The sequence below is a fragment of the Bos indicus x Bos taurus genome, chromosome 10 (genome assembly GCF_003369695.1).
Source record: "Bos indicus x Bos taurus breed Angus x Brahman F1 hybrid chromosome 10, Bos_hybrid_MaternalHap_v2.0, whole genome shotgun sequence".
NCBI classification, from domain to species: Eukaryota; Metazoa; Chordata; class Mammalia; order Artiodactyla; family Bovidae; genus Bos; species Bos indicus x Bos taurus.
The window spans coordinates 21,185,059-21,203,450 of record NC_040085.1 but is presented as its reverse complement, the minus strand read 5'-3'; the positions used below and the strand labels follow the sequence as shown (position 1 = coordinate 21,203,450).

Here is an 18,392-nt window from a genome sequence, read left to right as displayed (position 1 = left end):
CTGCAGACTTGCTCTGAAACAATCCTGAAGAAGGGGAATCAGAGGAATCAGAATTACGAACTATAACACTTTTAATGTAAAGGATTCTAAGATACCAGATATAATGCATATTTGCTGAATGAAAAATTTTGAAGAGACCATGATAATGTATCTGAAGAGTCAGAAGGATCTTATGAGAATGTCCAGATAATTTTACCAGTCTCATTAGAACCTCTTGAGTTTTGGGATAGTCTTAATAATCTTTCACACAGTAGTAAACAAGCTCATTCATGACCTGACTTATTGTGATCACAATGTAAACAAAACTTTACTACTATTGCACGAATAATAACAATTTAAACAGTTCCTACAAGGAGATACTGTTGACTATATATTTTCCAGGTCTATAGTTGCAACCCAGACTGTCAATTACTCTTCTGTATGATTTCTTAAAATGCATATTATAACTTTATTTTAATTATCTAAAACTCATCTTTGCTTAATAATTTAAAAACAGAACCTAAATTTTTTCATTATGTTTGCCTAGCAAAATTAGATTTAGAATAATTTATGATCCTCTTGCTTAGTGTTCTCCATGAGATTATTAAGACATCTTCATAATTAAACACTAGTTGTTTCAGCATAGATAAATAAAAATAATTGAGTTATAAATGTCCCATGTTCCTTTAAATATATTTTATTTGGAATCAGAATAATCCTGAGAATTATTTCAAACTTGCATCTCATTTCTTCCCTGTAATAATATAGCCCTGCTATATAAATCCAATCCCATTGAACTGGAAAAAAAAAAAAAAACTTTCAGGAAGCTGTATTTATAGCTCTATTTGTTCTTACAATTAACCATTGAACACAGTTATAGTAATGAACCTTAGAGTGAGAAGTGATCTTACCCCCATGTAAGAACATATATGTGTTCAACTGCCTATTTCATACAAGAAGCTAAAGTCTCACTCTGTCCCTGAAATACCATCCTAGACTCTCAACCCCACCCTCTCTAGCTTTATTGAGTAATAACTGATGAGTAAAAAATATTTAAGGTATACAGTGTGATATTTTGGTATGTGTATACACTGAAATTATTACCACAATCAAGCTAATATTAACATATCCATTATCCCACATAGTTATCTTTTCATTTGTGAAACGATTAAAATCTAGTCTCAGCAAATTTTAAATATATAATACATTACTAACTATAGTCACCATGCTGTACGTTAGATCTCCAGAATTTATTCATCCTACATATCTGAAACTCTATACTTTTTTATCAATGCTCATTTAGATCCAGATATAATCACAATCCACACAGGGAAGCCCTCAAGTAGAAAATCATTTCCTATATTTTTATTGGAAGAATGTTCAAAGAAATGTTTCAACTTATCCACGTTTTGTATATACATTATTGTAGACTTCTGGAGTCGAACTATTAAGAGAATCCATCTTAAAAAAAATTAAAAATTAAATGAATGTATTAGTAACAATACATAACTGACAGTATTCTGAAATACACCATACATTATTTTATTACCTTTTCCATGTGGACTCACTTTCTTTCTGTTTCCCCATCTCTAAAGTTGTTCTTGCTCAAGTTTATAAACTTATCACATAAAATGATGAACTGTACCTAGTGAAAATGTTTATTGTGTGAATACAATGCGTATAAAGTGGTTCCCAGGTGGTGCTAGTGGTAAAGAACCTGCCTGCCAATGCATGAGACATGAGACAGGGGTTTGATTCTGGGTCAGGAAGATCTCCTGGAAGACTAAGTAATATTCCATTATATGGGCGTCCCTGGTGACTACTGGTAAAGAACCCGCCTGCCAGAGCAGGAGATGTAGGCTCAGTCCCTGGGTTGGGAAGATACTCTGGAGAAGGAAATCACAACCCAGTCCAATATTCTTGCCTGGGAAATCCCATGGACAGAGGAGCGTGGCGGCCAATGATCCATAGGGTCACAAAGAGTTGGACTTGACTGAGCAACTGAGCACACAGCACAATGGGTATAAATTAAGAGAATGAGGTACATTTCTGGCTCACAACTTTTCTCCTCAATTCAACTGTTTTTCCCTTTCAGGATTTTTCATTGTTTAACTGTCACTATTATTCTTCCAGGTTGTAAACCTTACTTTTTCCTCACTCTTCCACTTGTAACATCTCATTACTCCTTAAAGTCAAAAAATAAATAAATTTTAAATTCTTTACCTTGACAACCAAGTATACATGGTCTGATCTGGTTTTATCCACACTGTTCTCCAGCAAAGACATACTCAGTCATTTATTAAGCTGGTAAACACTACCTATTCATTTTTTCCTATCTTTCTCAAATAGATGGTGTATTCCAATGCAAGTGTCATCTCCTCAATAAGTCTTCACAGAGCTTAAGCTGAAATTTCTCACCTCCTAATTTTGTTGAGGTGCTTTACTTACATGTATATTATGTTCTCTTTTAAGGTAAGAGTTTGTGGGTAGCTAACGTTTCCCTACCACATGGAGAGATGCTTGAATACTTGTGCATCTTATATACAACTCACAGGATATAGTACAGATATTTTGCATGGAATAGATTTTCCATAAATGCACTTAGTGCTGCTGCTGCTAAGTCGATTCAGTCATGTCCGACTCTGTGCTACCCGATAGACAGCAGCCCACCAGGCTCCCCTGTCCCTGGGATTCTCCAGGCAAGAACACTGGAGTGGGTTGCCATTTCCTTCTCCAATGCATGAAAGTGAAGAGTGAAAGTGAAGTCACTAAGTCATGTCCGACTCTTTGCGACCCCATGGACTGCAGCCCACCAGGCTCCTCCGTCCATGGGACTTTCCAGGCAAGAGTACTGGAGTGGGGCGCCATCGCCTTGCTAACTGAAATATATTTCACCTCATATCTATCATTTTACTTAGTATTTCTATCTTCTAATCTCCCTGTGCACAGAGGCCTTCCCAGTAAATTGTCTACAAACCATAAACTGCCTACATAAACTTCATCTCCACATGGAACAAAAATATTTCATCTCATTAATAATACAAGCTCATACTTGAGTCATTAAAACCAGTGCCCATAATCAAACCAACAAATTCAAAGAGAATAAGATAATCCCTTTGAATTGCAGCATAGAGAAAATACTTATTCTTTTGTATTGAAAATAAACAACAGTCTGTTTACCAGGCTTTTAAAAAGTGATAAAAAATAATGAGAATCTTAACAAGAAATTTGCACTGTATTTCTATAGGTTTAAATAAATCTTGTCTGATCCACTTTTACAGAGTATAAAGTAAATCATTGATGCAAAGATATACAACTACAAAACTATAAGCTGAATTTGGTATTAACATTTCCATGATTTTTTTTTATAGTTTTACTTCATAGGCCTGTATCCACAAAGAAATATATAGCCTTGATTTTCATGTTTATTTATTCAGATGCTAGGTAAGCAGCGTGCTGTGATTCATGGGGTCGAAAAGAGTCGGACACGACTGAGCGACTGAACTGAACTGAACTGAACTGAATGGATTTTTTTAAGTACAATTGGAGTTTGTCATGATCTGCCCAAGAATACTTCACCTTCTTACATAATTTCTCACAAATTCTTCCAAATCTGCTAAAACACACGAACATTCTCATCTTGACTCATTTCCTTTTACTTCTAACACATTTTGCTCCCATCTGTGCATTCTCTTTGAGGCACAATGTAATGATGCAATACATACCTGGACACAATCTATTCTTAATGTACATTTTTGCTAGATATAACCTACCTGATACAAGACATATCAGAGATGTAAATTGAACTCTTCAGTTTTCTATTGTGGGATTAACTTTTTCCACCTAGTTATACTTACAGATGCCTTTTTCTCCTGTCAAACTGGAATAGTGCATGGTTTTATCTAAGTGACCAACTAAAGCTTTGGAGATTTAGCAATAGATAGCAAAGGTTCATCTTCCAATGGGTATTATTAATACTTTCCACTACATATTCCCTTTGGAACAAAGTAAATAGCATCCCACATTGTTGACAATTACAATGAGGGCCATAGAATCATAAGAGAAAGAGGGAGGGTCTTTCAGCCCTTGGGCAGTACACAGACGAAAGGACAAAGAATAAGAACTTAAAGGAGGTAGATTCTTGTTCCCAACTCTATTAATAACTAAGAATAAGTTATTAGGTAAATCATTTAACTCTGAGCCTCAGTTTACCCTTCTGTAAAACTACTTTAACATTTCAAGTATACTCAAAGAGAACTGTTAAATGTCTTTGTATAGTGTTCAATTTTGTCATATTTTAATGTTTTGCTATATTTCTTTCATCTTTATTAATAATAAAGCACTGTGAATGGTAGCAAAATATGCCATCCTGAAACATGCCACTTTGGCTTAAGAATCATTTTAATCTCAGGACAATTGAGAAGAAGCAGATATAAGCAAAGCTTTCTGCCCTCCCTATCTGCCTAAAACCAGGACATACATTTGTATGGGTGTTCCCTTCTCTTTTCCACCAGGAAGGTCAGAAGTTAATCAGAGACAACTCTAGATCCTTACCAGCTGAGATGACACCAAGGAATCTACATAACAAACCTCACTAACCTTATTTAAACTGGTCTGCTTAGCTCGCTTCTTTATAAATTGCTTTGACAGGTACCTGTTATACATTCCATTTGAGCAAAGACTTGAAGGAATTGGAATCATAAATATGTATATTCCTTGTTGGATGGGTTTCCACAAATTTTCCACAAATCTAGCCTCTGTTTATCCTTAGCTTAAAGGGAGACCAGTCTTCTCTTTATTTTGCACCCTCACTGTACTTGGCTTTTAACTCTTCAGAGAACCCAACCTCACTAGCTGCCTACATGCCTGGAGAGAGATTTGAACTTAGGGGCTAACCAGCCATATTCTTTTAGGTAAAACACAATTCCTGAATCTCAGTTTCTCCATTTGTATATGAAAATGATGGTGAATCACTGGGCCTCATTCTCTACCTAAAAGCTAGTGCCCATTTCTTCTAAGGTTAGTAAAATAAAAGCACAATAAAAATTATATGATGAGCATGACATCTTTGATGATAAAAGAGACACAACCCACATTTTTTTTTTTGGCAGGGAGAAAAAAAAAAAAATGAAGACAGGGGAACAATGCTTTCTCAGGACCAGTGGGGGTAGAAGTCTGGTTTCTCAACACCCAAAGATAAGTGAGGAACTTCTAGTCATTGCTGGGTGGGAGAGAGTTCTGGCTCCTCCCGAGGCCTCCTTCAATACTACCTGGCTGGGAGGGATTGAAGGCTGATGCTGCTCCCCACTTACACCAAGGGAGGAGGATGATTATAGTCTGACAAAGATGAGAGCTCTGGCTCCCTACATGCCCTCCTCTGACACCATCTCAGGAGGTGGGGGCATTTGGGTACATTTTTACAGTTTGGCCAGGGATAGGAGTCTAAGCTATCCATTGGCCTTTGCTAGTGTGAAGTAGGATGAAAGATTTTTTGGTATGGTGTTTGCCTGGAGTAGAGAAATTATTCTGGAAGTTTTCTATCTTGCCAGCTGCCTTCTTCTTGGTTCTTCAGCTTGAGAGAACAAGATTTTGTTACGATTTTTTTTTTTTGTCTTTTCTCATTAGAGTTTCTGAGTTGTTGGCTTTTTAAGTTATATTATGTCATTCCTTGGGTCCCTATCTAGTCTCTCTTCTTATAATGTTTGTTTTATAGATTATGTCCACTATTATAATTATATTTACCAGTAGGAATATGGAAAATTATGTCTACTCTTTTTACCCTAGGCAGAAGTCACCTGCTTTTACTTTATGACGGTAATATTTTCTCCTTTTTATTTGCTATATGTATTTAGTCACTTTGAACATATTTCTTATATATCTAATAGATTTACTACTGATTGAGGAGGAAACAGGAGGTTAATCTATTTTCTCATGAACCGCAGCATGCCAGGCCTCCCTGTACATCACCAACTCCCGGAGTCCACCCAAACTCATGTCCATTGAGTCTGTGATGCCATCCAACCATCTCATCCTCTGCCGTCCCCTTCTCCTCCTGCTCTCAACCTTTCCCGATATCAGGATCTTTTCCAATGAGTCAGCTCTTCTCATGAGGTGGCCAAAGTATTGGAGTTTCAGCTTCAATATCGGTCCTTCCAATGAACACCTAGGACTGATCTCCCTAAGGATGGACAGGTTGGATCTCCTTGCAGTCCAAGGGACTCTCAAGAGTCTTCTCCGACACCACAGTTCAAAAGCATCAATTCTTCTGTGCTCAGCAGGACTTCATGTGTCTAAATCCATGTGATCCTTCAGAGACGTTTTTGTTTTTGCTTTTCCAAAGGCCACCCAAAATTCATTGTCCCTTTGAGTTCTCAATACTAAGTACTGTGCTGTGCTCAGTTGTGTCCGACTTTTTGCCACCCCATGAACAGTAGCCCTCCAGGCTCCTCTGTCCATGGGATTCTTCAGGAAGAATACTGGAGGAGGTTGCCACTTCCTCCTCCAGGGGATCTTCCTGACCCAGGGATTGAACTCATGTCTCCTGCATGTCCTGCATTGGCAGGCAGATTCTTCACCACTACCCACCATGGAAGCCCCTGAGTTCTCAATATCATATGTGATTTTATCAGGTAATTGTGTTAAAAATATACACAGCATATAAATTCAAACTCTAAACTTATATGTGGGTAATCCCACTATTGTAATTTCCAACAGGAAGCATTTTTATATCCATAAGTTCGGAGTGAAGACAGATATTTTGGTCTTTTCCTTGTGCTACTTAGTTTTCTCTGCTAGTCCATACTTTCATGAAGTTCCCAGACCCAAACAGTCCTGCACAAACAAAATTTACCCCTGATAGCCAAGCACTGCCCATCATTTTCATGACCTACAGTCACTTTCCATCAACTTTCCCCTCCTCAAACTTCCACTATTTCAGATATCATGATGTCCTCCGTTTCTGTTAAATAATACCAAAAACTCATAAGTATTTTTATTATTTTTTTAAGTTTCAATAGTGTTGCCAATAGAGGTATAAGCTTGGTTTTCTAATCCATAGATATTTTGCAAGGATGGAATGAGATGATATAAAAAACACAACTTATAAACTTTATGTGATCATTGAATATGTGTTTTGCTTTATCATTTCCATTATTGTATGACTCAGTCCTATATTAGGTTATTATCTTTTAAGTCTATGTTTCACAGAAGAATCAACAGAACCATACAGAATGGTAAAGTTATGGAGAAAAAAATGAGTCTCAAACTGTTTAACATATAATTGGCATTAAATCCTATTCCATAAAACTATTTCTTCTATATATGCTATATCAAAAGCAAAACTTGCCTTTGGGCATGGACTTTCTTTCAAAGACTAGAAGTCAGAAGTTAAAGTTACTTGACTCATTTCTTCTTCTTGCCAATTATGAGTGTGTTCAACTAAATTAATTTGTATGACACTCTCAGTTTTCTAATTGGTGAAAGAAGGTTACACTATGAATAAGAATTGAACATTAAATTTAAGTTTTAAAAAGTTAAAATTTTTGAAAATTCAAAATAATGATTTTATACTTTGAAAGAGCCTTAAAATACTATGTTCTTTGGTCAACATAAATTGGAGGGCATGGCATGGAGATAGGAAGGAGAATACATAGAGCAAAGTCACACATTTAACACTATTAGAAACAATCCTCTCCTTTTATATGGAGAGATGTCTATTTTTGTATGTACTCTTTGAATAGCCAAATTTAAGTCTCATTTCTGAACTTTGATTTAGTACACTGAAATATGTAAACATTGCTTGAGAAGTCATGTTTTAGTATTTGTAACATTGTTTAAGTATGCAAATGTATTTGGTTTCTGAGTTCAGATGAGTTCTGCAACATAACCTATGTGCTCTTTGATCTCTAAAGTTGGTTAGTTTGCAATGAGACTTTAGATTGCAAGAAATAATCTGCCAATATACAAAAAATTATCTCAGTGTAGTTCCTGACTTCAGATAAAAATAGCTTGAATAGCAAGGAATACAGTTGTTTGTGTTTATATACATATATGAAGAAAGAAGAGACAGGGAATGAGGTCTACAATCAGAAGGACTTATTCTGTCAACTAAAATGATGAGAACTGTGCCAAGTTTTCCTCATCTGTAAAATTTATGACAATAATGATACCAGATAAGATGATGGCTGGAACATAATTGTAAATTAATTACTATCCTAAAACTTGAAAATATGATTTACATATTATACATAATTTTAGTATTTTGTACACCTCCATATTTACCAAGTAGATTAGAAGAAGCATTAATTTGATCACCTTTTTTTAAGGAAAATATGACTTTTATTGACATATAGTTGATTCACAATATTATATTAGTTTCAGGAGTACAGCATATTGATTCAGTATTTTTACAGTTTACATTCCATTAGAAGTTATTACAAGAAAATGGCTATAATACTCTGTGCTATACAATGTATCCCTGTTGCATATCTATTTTATACACAGTCATTTGTGTATTTTTGGCTTCCCTGGTGGCTCAGACAGTAAAATGTCTGCCTGCAATGCCAGAGACCTGGATTCAATCCCTGGGTTGGGAAGATACCCTGGAGAAGGAAATGGAAACCCACTCCAGTACTCTTTTCTGGAAAATTTCATGGATGGAGGAGCCTGGTAGGCTACAGTCCATGGGGTCACAAAGAGTTGGACACAACTGAGCAACTTCACTTTCAATTTCACATAGTCATTTGTATCTCTCAATTCCAGACCCCTAACAGGCCCCTCTCCCATTTCTTCTCCCCACTGGTAATCACTAGTTTGCTTTCTATATCTGTGAGTGTGTTTCTGTTTTACTGTATGCCTTCATTTGTATTATTTTTTAAATAATGCACATAAGTGATATCATAGTGTATTTGTTTTTCTCTAACTTATTTTACTAAATGTAATATTCTCTAGGTCCATCCACATTGCTGCAAACGGCAGAATTTCATTCCTTTATATGGTTGAGTAATATTCCATTGTTATATATATATACACTTTTTAATCCATTTATCTGATGATGAACACTTGTGTTACTTCTGATAATGGCTATTGTAAACAGGGCTACTATGAATATCAAGGTGTGTATATCTTTTTGAATTAGTGCTTTCATTTTTTCCAGATGTGTGTGTGTGTGTGTGTGTGTGATATATATATATATACACTTAGATGTGGAATTGCTAAATCATATAGCAGTTCTATTTTTAGTTTTCTTAACACTGTTTTTTACTGCACCAATTTACGTTTCCACCAATAATCTACAAGAAAAAAAAGACTTAGAAAAAGAGGACTTTTAATATTATTGTTGGTGTCCATAGTAAGTTGCCTCGAAATGTGCCTCAATGGCATACTGATTATTAAAGTTACTATATTGATTCTTAAAGTTACTTAAGAAATGACCAGTGCAAGAAGGACACCCTGACTGACCTGCATTTCTGTCTGCTGAAAGTAGAAAATCTCTTATATGAGGGGTTGCACCCTCTGTATCTGGAGGTAGAAGGACACCCTTATCACCAAAGACGGAAGTGAATCAAGAAGCCTACAGAAACAAACCTTGTTACTTCTTTAATTTACTACCCCAAGTGCAAACTCTGTTTAGATTCTTCATTAATTGGGCACCCAAATCCTAAGTTTCTTTGTCCTGTCAATTCCTCACAAATTTATTGTTTTTTGTTTGTTTGTTTTTTGTCTAAAATGTATGAAATCTGCCTGCTTTGGCCTCTTATTAGGTTTCATTTCTATGAGAGTTTCATGTGGATGAATTAAAATGTGTTTCTTTTTCTCCTGTTAATTTGCTTTGTGTCACTTTTATTACTAGTTTATCCACAAGACCTCAAAGGGGATAAAAGGGAAAATACAGCCTTTCCCAACACTATAAATAATTTTGCCATGAAATTAAAAAAATTATTTCACAAGCAAAAGACAGGGTGTCCTATTCTTCTATTATCTAAGATGGCTAGTTTGCTGTTCTGTAAGCAAAAGATATGAAAAGGAAGAAAATGTGTCCTATGGTATTTGAGACATAACTAATTCACAGAAGAAGGTACACTAACCTGGCTATTATTATGGGCTGCTGTTTGCCACAAAGGAGAACTGGAAGACCATTAGGAACTCACCTGTCGGTGCCTTAGTTTTGGCATTGCTGATATTACCTCCTTATTTCTCAAGGTATAGATCAAGGGGTTTAAAAGAGGAGTAAAAACTGTATAAAATATTGAGAGAAACTTATACACTGGGAGACTGCTAAAAGGCCAGGCATAAATGAAGATGCAGGGCCCAAAGAAGAGGGTTACTACGGCTATGTGGGCAGTCAGGGTGGCCCTTGCCTTGGCCATGCCCGCTGAGGAACGCCGCCGCACACTGACCAGGATGACCGTGTAGGAGACCAGTAAGAGCACAAAGGAGCACATGGCCATTAGACCGCTATCTGAAAGCATCAGAACCTCAAGAGTGAAGGTGTCTGTGTAGGCAAGTTTGATAACCAGGGGAAGGTCACAGAAAAAACTGTCCACTCTGTTGGGGCCACAGAATGGGAGGTTTACTGTGAAGACCAACTGACTTACTGAGTGCAGAACCCCAGTGAGCCAGGAGCCCACCACGAGGCTTATGCACTTGTGCACATTCATGATGGTGGCATAATGCAGGGGGGACATATGGCCACGTATCTATCATATGCCATGGCCACAAGAAGCATCATCTCACCACCGGCAAAGATGTGCAGGAAGAATATCTGGGCCATGCAGCCTTCAAAGGAGATGGTCTTGTGCTCCAGGAGGAAGTCAACAATCATTTTGGGGGTAGCAAAGGTGGACAGACACACATCAATGAAGGAGAGGTTACTGAGTAGAAAGTACATGGGTGTGTGTAGGGAAGGTTCAGAGAAGACTGTGAGCACTACGAGGAGGTTCCCCAGCACAATAGATAAATAGAAGAGTGTAAAAAATGCAAAACAGAAAAGTTGTAGCTCTCGAGAACCTGGAAGACTGTGCAATACAAATTCAGTCACTCCTGAATTATTTTCTTGGTCCATGGTTTCAAATTTCTGAAATTGGATTGGAAATGTTCCTGTAAAGTGAAATAGAAATATATCATATGATTGGAAGAGAAAATGAGCAAGGCCAAGCTTGGTGTCAAATCCCTCTCAACATACTTACTTCCTTATTAGCACATAAAATACATGTTGTATACAATCATTTATTTTTTAATGACTGGATAACTTGGCTTTTGTCTCTGCATTGGAGCATGATAGTTTTATTCTTAAAAATAGAAGTTTACCAATCATCACAATTCCTGAAACAGGAAAGAAACTCTAAACTCATACTGACAGCTTTCAAAAAATTGTCTTGTAATTTCTAGCAATATGACCTTGGGTATATTAATTAAACTCTGGGCTTTCAACTGTAAACTGGAGAAAATGATAATATATGACTCATAGGATTTTTGTAAAGATTAAAAGAATTACAAGTGTCCCTGCTTATTCAAAGTTTGCTTTACAGAAAAAGACATATTATTGCCTGTTTTGCTAACTTAAATTCGAAGAAGACTTTTGCTTTTATAAAAAAAGGAGAAAAGCAAAAATAGTGTTTGGCATTTGTTTTACAGTGAATTGTTATAGAGGCTTCAGGATCCTTGAATAGCAAGAAGTGGCACTGCCAAGCTTCTTCCCAGGACTGCACTTAGGTTCTTAGCATCTGGCCACCATACCTGTGAACTGTATCTGAGCATCTGTGTTTTATCTCAGGTCATTTGTTCATCCATTAGCAAGTTATGTCTTCCGGTAATTACCGCTTCACTTTATGCCATTTTTGCTTGCAAATCATTGTAGGGAATATCTATAATATAATATTAATAGATAAAACACTTAATGTCAGCCCAAGTTCATGCACCTGACACACAGAGAGGTCAAACAAACCAAAATTTCAGAGTTTGTAGCAGAGAAAGCTTTATAGAAGGGCCATGAAAGGAGACTGGTGACTCAAGCCCAAAAATACAGGCATTTTTAAAAGCCAGATGAGGGACAAGGGCTGCAAGGTTTGTGATCATCCATCTCATGCACAGTCCTCTGGTTGGCTGACGGCAAGGTAACAGGGCAGTGTCATAAGGGTTAACAGCATCAGTCCTTAGGCTCCAGGAGGCCTGGGGCTATGTGCTCCTGGTCATCAAGTACTTAACATCTTCCACTGGATAAAGCAACTCAGGAAATGTGCATCAAATACTATTATCTAGGTACTTCAGAGAGTAGCTAAAGCAGAGGCTGTGGGGGAAGGCCTGTTGGGGAAGGCCTCATAAGGTCCACCTTTGTTAAACTTATAACAATACTTGGCCCATAAAAGATATTCAGTAGTTGTTAGGTACAATGCCTTTGTTCCATCTATGATAAAATATTTGCATGTGTTAATTAATGTAGTACTTAAGTATCAAAGTGTGATATTTGATATCATCCCACTTAAGAGAATGGTTATTCCATGCACTTTAGTGGCACCTCTTTACACAGAGCCTATTTTTCACCTTAGGCAAAATAATCAAAATAGTAAATAAAGTCTATCTTTGGAGAACTCCAGGGACAGAGGAGCCTGGTGGGCTACAGTCCCTGTAGTCACTAAGAGTCAGACACAACAGAATGACTATCACTACCCTTCACTTAGTTCCTCTCTCTACTTTCCTTTGTCCACCAACTCAGTGGATCTTTCCCCTTTTGACTGCTCCAGCTTAAGAATTCAAGGTCATCCTTTACACAGATAGCTAGTAAAACCTACAGTCAGATAAAGTAGTACTCTTAACTGTCCAAACCTCTGTTTCTTGATCTGAAATTAAGGAAACTTTTTAGAGCAGTCTGAGACCCATGTACTAAAATCATCTGTATACAAAACTCTTGCTAGTGTTATATACACAGAAAAGCTTATAAAGGTCTACCCTAAAGTGTTAACGGTGGTTATCTCTGAGTGAAAGAATGCAATAAATTTATCCCTTATACATTTCTGTTTGCTGAAGTTTTTGTTGTTGTTCTTGTTGCTCTGCAATGAGTATATATTATCTTTCCAATCAGAAAAAAAAAGTAAACCACTTTTTAATTAACGATTCTATTTTTTAATTTAGAAAAGTCAAGTAAGGAATAAGAATAAAAATTATCTGTAATGAGAACACAGAGATAACTGTATATATAAAGGGTATACCATTATATACACAGTACATATTATTTTAAACCTACCACTTAACATTATATAATAAATATCTCCCAGGTCAATATAATAATTTTATACAACTTTTAAAATATATTTGTTGTATTTTATTATACAGACATTTTTAATTTTCTATATTATTAATGTATAATAACCTTGCTTTTTTTCTTTTCTTTTCTTTTCTTTTCTTTTTTAACTTTACAATATTGTATTGGTTTTGCCATATATCAACATGAATCTGCCACAGGTATACACGTGTTCCCCATCCTGAACCCTCCTCCCTCCTCCCTCCCTGTATCTTGCTTTTATTTAGCTATAACTGAAGAGAAAACATTAAAATTTTACATAACCTCCTGCTTCTTCTGCCTCTGTAACTCAGCTTGCTCCTTGCAAAGTCTGGATCACGTAGGTCTCAGAAAGTGGGGACTCACAATACTAGGAATTGGAGCTTATCTCACTTACCCTTGTCCTGTTCTTTGCAATCACCCAGCCCCTGCGAACCGGCAAACCCACTTAATCATGCCTGTCCATGTATAAAAGCTCTGTAACCCCTTTGTTCAGGGCTCAGAGCTTAGCGTGTTAACTCCTCTGGGCCCACCAGCGTAATAAACCTGAGTTCTCCAACTCTCCAAGTGTGGTGTTTGGTTTCTCAAGGACTGGTTTCTGCAACATAATTTTATGATTATATACATTATTTATTTAGGATACATCATTATAATTATGCACGTCAGAGTTTTTAAATTAACTATACCAAAATTTATCTCACTAAAATGATATATCAGAATGCCCATTCTTCACCTCCCATTCTCTTGACAAGACAGTGTATTATAGTTTGGTTTTTTAATTTTGCTAATTTGCTACATGAAAAATGCATCTTGGGAATTCCCTGGCAGTCCGGTGGTTAGGACTCCATGCTTTCACTGCTGTGGGCCTGGGTTCAATCCCTGGTCAGGAAACTAAGATGCTACAAGCCACACAACACAGCTCCCCAAAGAAAAGAAAACGCATCTCACTGATATATGAATGTATTTAATGATTATTAGCGGAGTTAACCACTAATCCCTGAATTGTCCATTTGTATTTTTTTCACTCCACAATTGCTTTTCCATGTCTTTTGCCCATTTTCTAATGGGCTCTTCATCTTTTTAATATGTATTTATGAAGACACATATTAATGCATGTCTTTTTTACAAATACCTTTTAAATATCACTGAAAGGGTGAGGGAAGGTCAGGAATGAGATTTTTCAGCAAACCTCTGAGATAACTCTATGAAATTTCTATTTCATCTAGTTAGTCTAATACCCAACTACTGCTGCTGCTGCTAAGTTGCTTCAGTCGTGTCCGACTCTGTGCAACCCTGTAGACGGCAGCCCACCAGGCTTCCCCATCCCTGGGATTCTCCAGGCAAGAACACTGGAGTGGGTTGCCATTTCCTTCTCCAATGTGTGAAAGTGAAAAGTGAAAGTGAAGTCGCTAAGTCGTGTGTGACTCCTAGCGACCCCAAGGACTGCAGCCTACCAGGTTCCTCAGTCCATGGGATTTTCCAGGCAAAAGTACTGGAGTGGGTTGCCATTGCCTTCTCTGAATACCAGACTAAGGACACCTTATAAATAAGCTAATCTCTTTTGCATGTTCCTTGTAATAGGAGATATCTTATCCCTCATTTTAACTCCTTAAAATAAGCAAGCCTCACTATAAGGACTTTCCAGAGAAAGATAAAAATACCAGAGCTTCCATTGATCAGAAGATAGTCTAAGATACATTTTTTTTATTACCTAAGGTGGACCTACTTTTTCATTCCAGTTCCCTATAATGAAAAGGACATCTTTTGGGGATGTTAGTTCTAAAAGGTCTTGTAGGTCTTCATAGAACTGTTCAACTTCAGCTTCTTCAGTGTTACTGGTCAGAGCATAGACTTGGATTACCGTGATATTGAATGGTTTGCCTTGGAAACGAACAGAGATCATTCTGTCATTTTTGAGATTGCATCCAAGTACTGTATTTTGGACTCTTGTTGACCATGATGGCTACTTCATTCTTCTAAGGGATTCCTGCCCACAGTAGTAGATATAATGGTCATCTGAGTTAAATTCACCCATTCCAGTCCATTTTAGTTCACTGATTCCTAGAATGTCAGCATTCACTCTTGCCATGTCCTGTTTGACCACTTCCAATTTGCCTTGATTCATGGACCTAACATTCCAGGTTCCTATGCAATATTGCTCTTTACAGCATCGGACCTTGCTTCCATCACCAGTCACATCCACAACTGGGTGTTGTTTTTGCTGTGGCTCCGTCTCTTCATTCTTTCTGGAGTTACTTCTCCACTGATCTCCAGTAGCATATTGAGCACCTACTGACCTGAGGAGTTCATTTTTTGGTGTCCTATCTTTTTGCCTTTTCATACTGTTCATGGGGTTCTCAAGGCAAGACTGCTGAAGTGGTTTGCCTTTGCCTTCTCCAGTGGACCACGTTTTGTCAGAATTCTCCATGATGACCCATCCATCTTGGGTGGCCCTACATGGCATGGCTTAGTTTCACTGAGCTATTTCACATCCTAAAAGATAATGCTGTGAAAGTGCTGCACTCAACATGCCAGCAAATTTGGAAAACTCAGCAGTGGCCACAGGACTGGGAAAGGTCAGTTTTTATTCCAATCCCAAAGAAAGACAATGCCAAAGAATACTCAAACTACCACACAATTGCACTCATCTCACACGCTAGTAAAGTAATGCTCAAAATTCTCCAACCCAGGCTTTAGCAATATGTGAACTGTGAATTTCCAGATGTTCAAGCTGGTTTTAGAGGGGCAGAGGACCCAGAAATCAAGTTGCCAACATCCACAGGATCATCAAAAAAGTAAGAGAGTTCCAGAAAAACATTTCTGCTTTATTGACTATACCAAAGCCTTTGACTGTGTGGATCACAATAAACTGGAAAATTCTGAAAGAGATGGGAATATCAGACCACCTGACCTGTCTCTTGAGAAACCTGCATGCAGATCAGGAAGCAACAGTTAGAACTGGACATGGAACAACAGACTGGTTCCAAATAGGAAAAGGAGTATGTCAAGGCTGTATATTGTCACCCTGCTTATTTAACTTATATGCAGAGTACATCATGAGAAATGCTGGGCTGGAGGAAGCACAAGTTGGATTCAAGATTTCTGGGAGAAATATCAACAACCTCAGATATGCAGATGACACCACCTTTATGGCAGAAAACAAAGAAGAACTAAAGAGCCTCTTTATGTGGGTGAAAGAGGAGAGTGAAAAAGTTGGCTTAAAACTCAACATTCAGAAAACAAAGATCATAGCATCCAGTCCCATCACTTCATGGCAAATAGATGGAGAAATAGTGAAAACAGTGACAGACTTTAATTTTTTGGGCTCCGAAATCAGTGCAGACTGTGATTGCAGCCATGAAATTAAAAAACGCTTACTCCTTGGAAGAAAAGTTATGACCAACCTAGATAGCATGTTAAAAAGCAGAGACATTACTTTTCCAACAAAGGTCTGTATAGTCAAGGCTATGGTTTTTCAAGTAGTCATGTATGGATGTGAGAGTTGGACTATAAAGAAAGCTGAACACCAAAGAATTGATGCTTTTGAACTGTGGTGTTGGAGAAGACTCTTGAGAGTCCCTTGGACTGCAAGGAGATCCAACCAGTCCATTCTGAAGGAGATCAGCCCTGGGATTTCTTTGGAAGGAATGATGCTAAAGCTGAAACTCCAGTACTTTGGCCACCTCATGCAAAGAGTTGACTCTTTGGAAAAGACTCTGCTGCTGGGAGGGATTGGAGGCAGGAGGAGAAGGGGATGATAGAGGATGAGATGGCTGGATGGCATCACGGACTCGATGGACATGAGTCTGAATGAACTCCGGGAGTTGGTGATGGACAGGGAGTCCTGGCGTGCTGCGATTCATGGGGTCGCAAAGAGTTGGACATGACTAAGCGACTGAACTGAACTGAACTGAACTGAGCAGATATTGGCAAGTTGCTCTCTGGTTCCTCTGCATTTTTTAAAACCAGCTTGAACATCCACTTTAGGACTCAGTAATTACCTGATTAATAACATATATGATGGAGGTTTTGTTCTAATTTTATTGTTATTGTTGTTCAGTCACCTAGTCATTTCCAACTCTTTGTGACCCCATGGACTCCAGCGCGCCAAGTTTCCCTGTCCTTCACTATTTCCCAGAGTTTGTTCAAACTCATGTCCATTGAGTCAGTGATGCCACCCAACCATCTCATCCTTTGCTGTCCTTGTCTTATTGCCAAGTGTCTAAAGTTCATATCTGTGTTGTATAAATCTTTTATGGGTCTGCATATAGGTGATATCATACAGTGCTTCTTTCTCTGTCTGACTTATTTCACTTAGCATAACACCCCCAAACTTCATCCATGTTGGTGCAAATGGCTGAGCTGTATTCCAATGTATATAGATATACTGCATGTTCTTTATCTGTTCACCTGTTGATGGACCCTTAGGTTGCTTCCATATCTTGGCAATAGTAAATAATGAGGCCACAAACACTGGGGTTCATGTATCATTTTGAAGTAGTGTTTGGGGAAGGAGGTTTTCTTTGAATATATATTCAGAAGTGAAATCGTTGGGTCATATGGTAGTTCTATTCTTTAGTTTCTTGAGAAACCTCCATACTTTTTCCCACAGTGACTATACCAATGTACATTCACATCAACAGTGCACAAGGGTTCCCTTTTCTCCAGATCCTCCCCACTTGTTATTTACATACCTATTAGCCTTCTGCATTTCCTCTTTGGAGAAATGTCTATTCAGTTCTTCTGTCCATTTTTAAATCAGGACATTGCTTTATTTGATGCTGAATTGTATGACGCTTCTTACATATTTTGGCTGTTAACCCCTTATCAGTCATATTTGCAAATATTTTATCCCATTCAGTAGGTTGTGTTTTTGTTTTGTTGATGAGTTCCTTTGGTGTGAGAAAGCTTTTAAGTTTAATTAGGTCCCATTTGCTTATTTTTTCCTTTGCTTTAGGAGATAGATCCAAAAAATATTGCTATGATTTATGTCAAAGTGTGTTCTGCTTATGTTTTCTTCTAGGAGTTTTATGGATCTAGTCTTATATTTAGGTCTTTAATATATTCTGAGTTTATTTTTGCATGTGGTGTAGGAATGTTCTAATTTTATTCTTTTACATGTAGCTGTCCAGTTTTT

At 37.5% G+C, this 18,392-nt stretch overlaps 1 pseudogene; it reads right to left on the bottom strand.

The window, feature by feature from the left end:
- Positions 1-10,115: 10,115 nt before the first annotated feature.
- LOC113899440 lies at positions 10,116-11,041 on the bottom strand (annotated as a pseudogene).
- Positions 11,042-18,392: the final 7,351 nt, after the last annotated feature.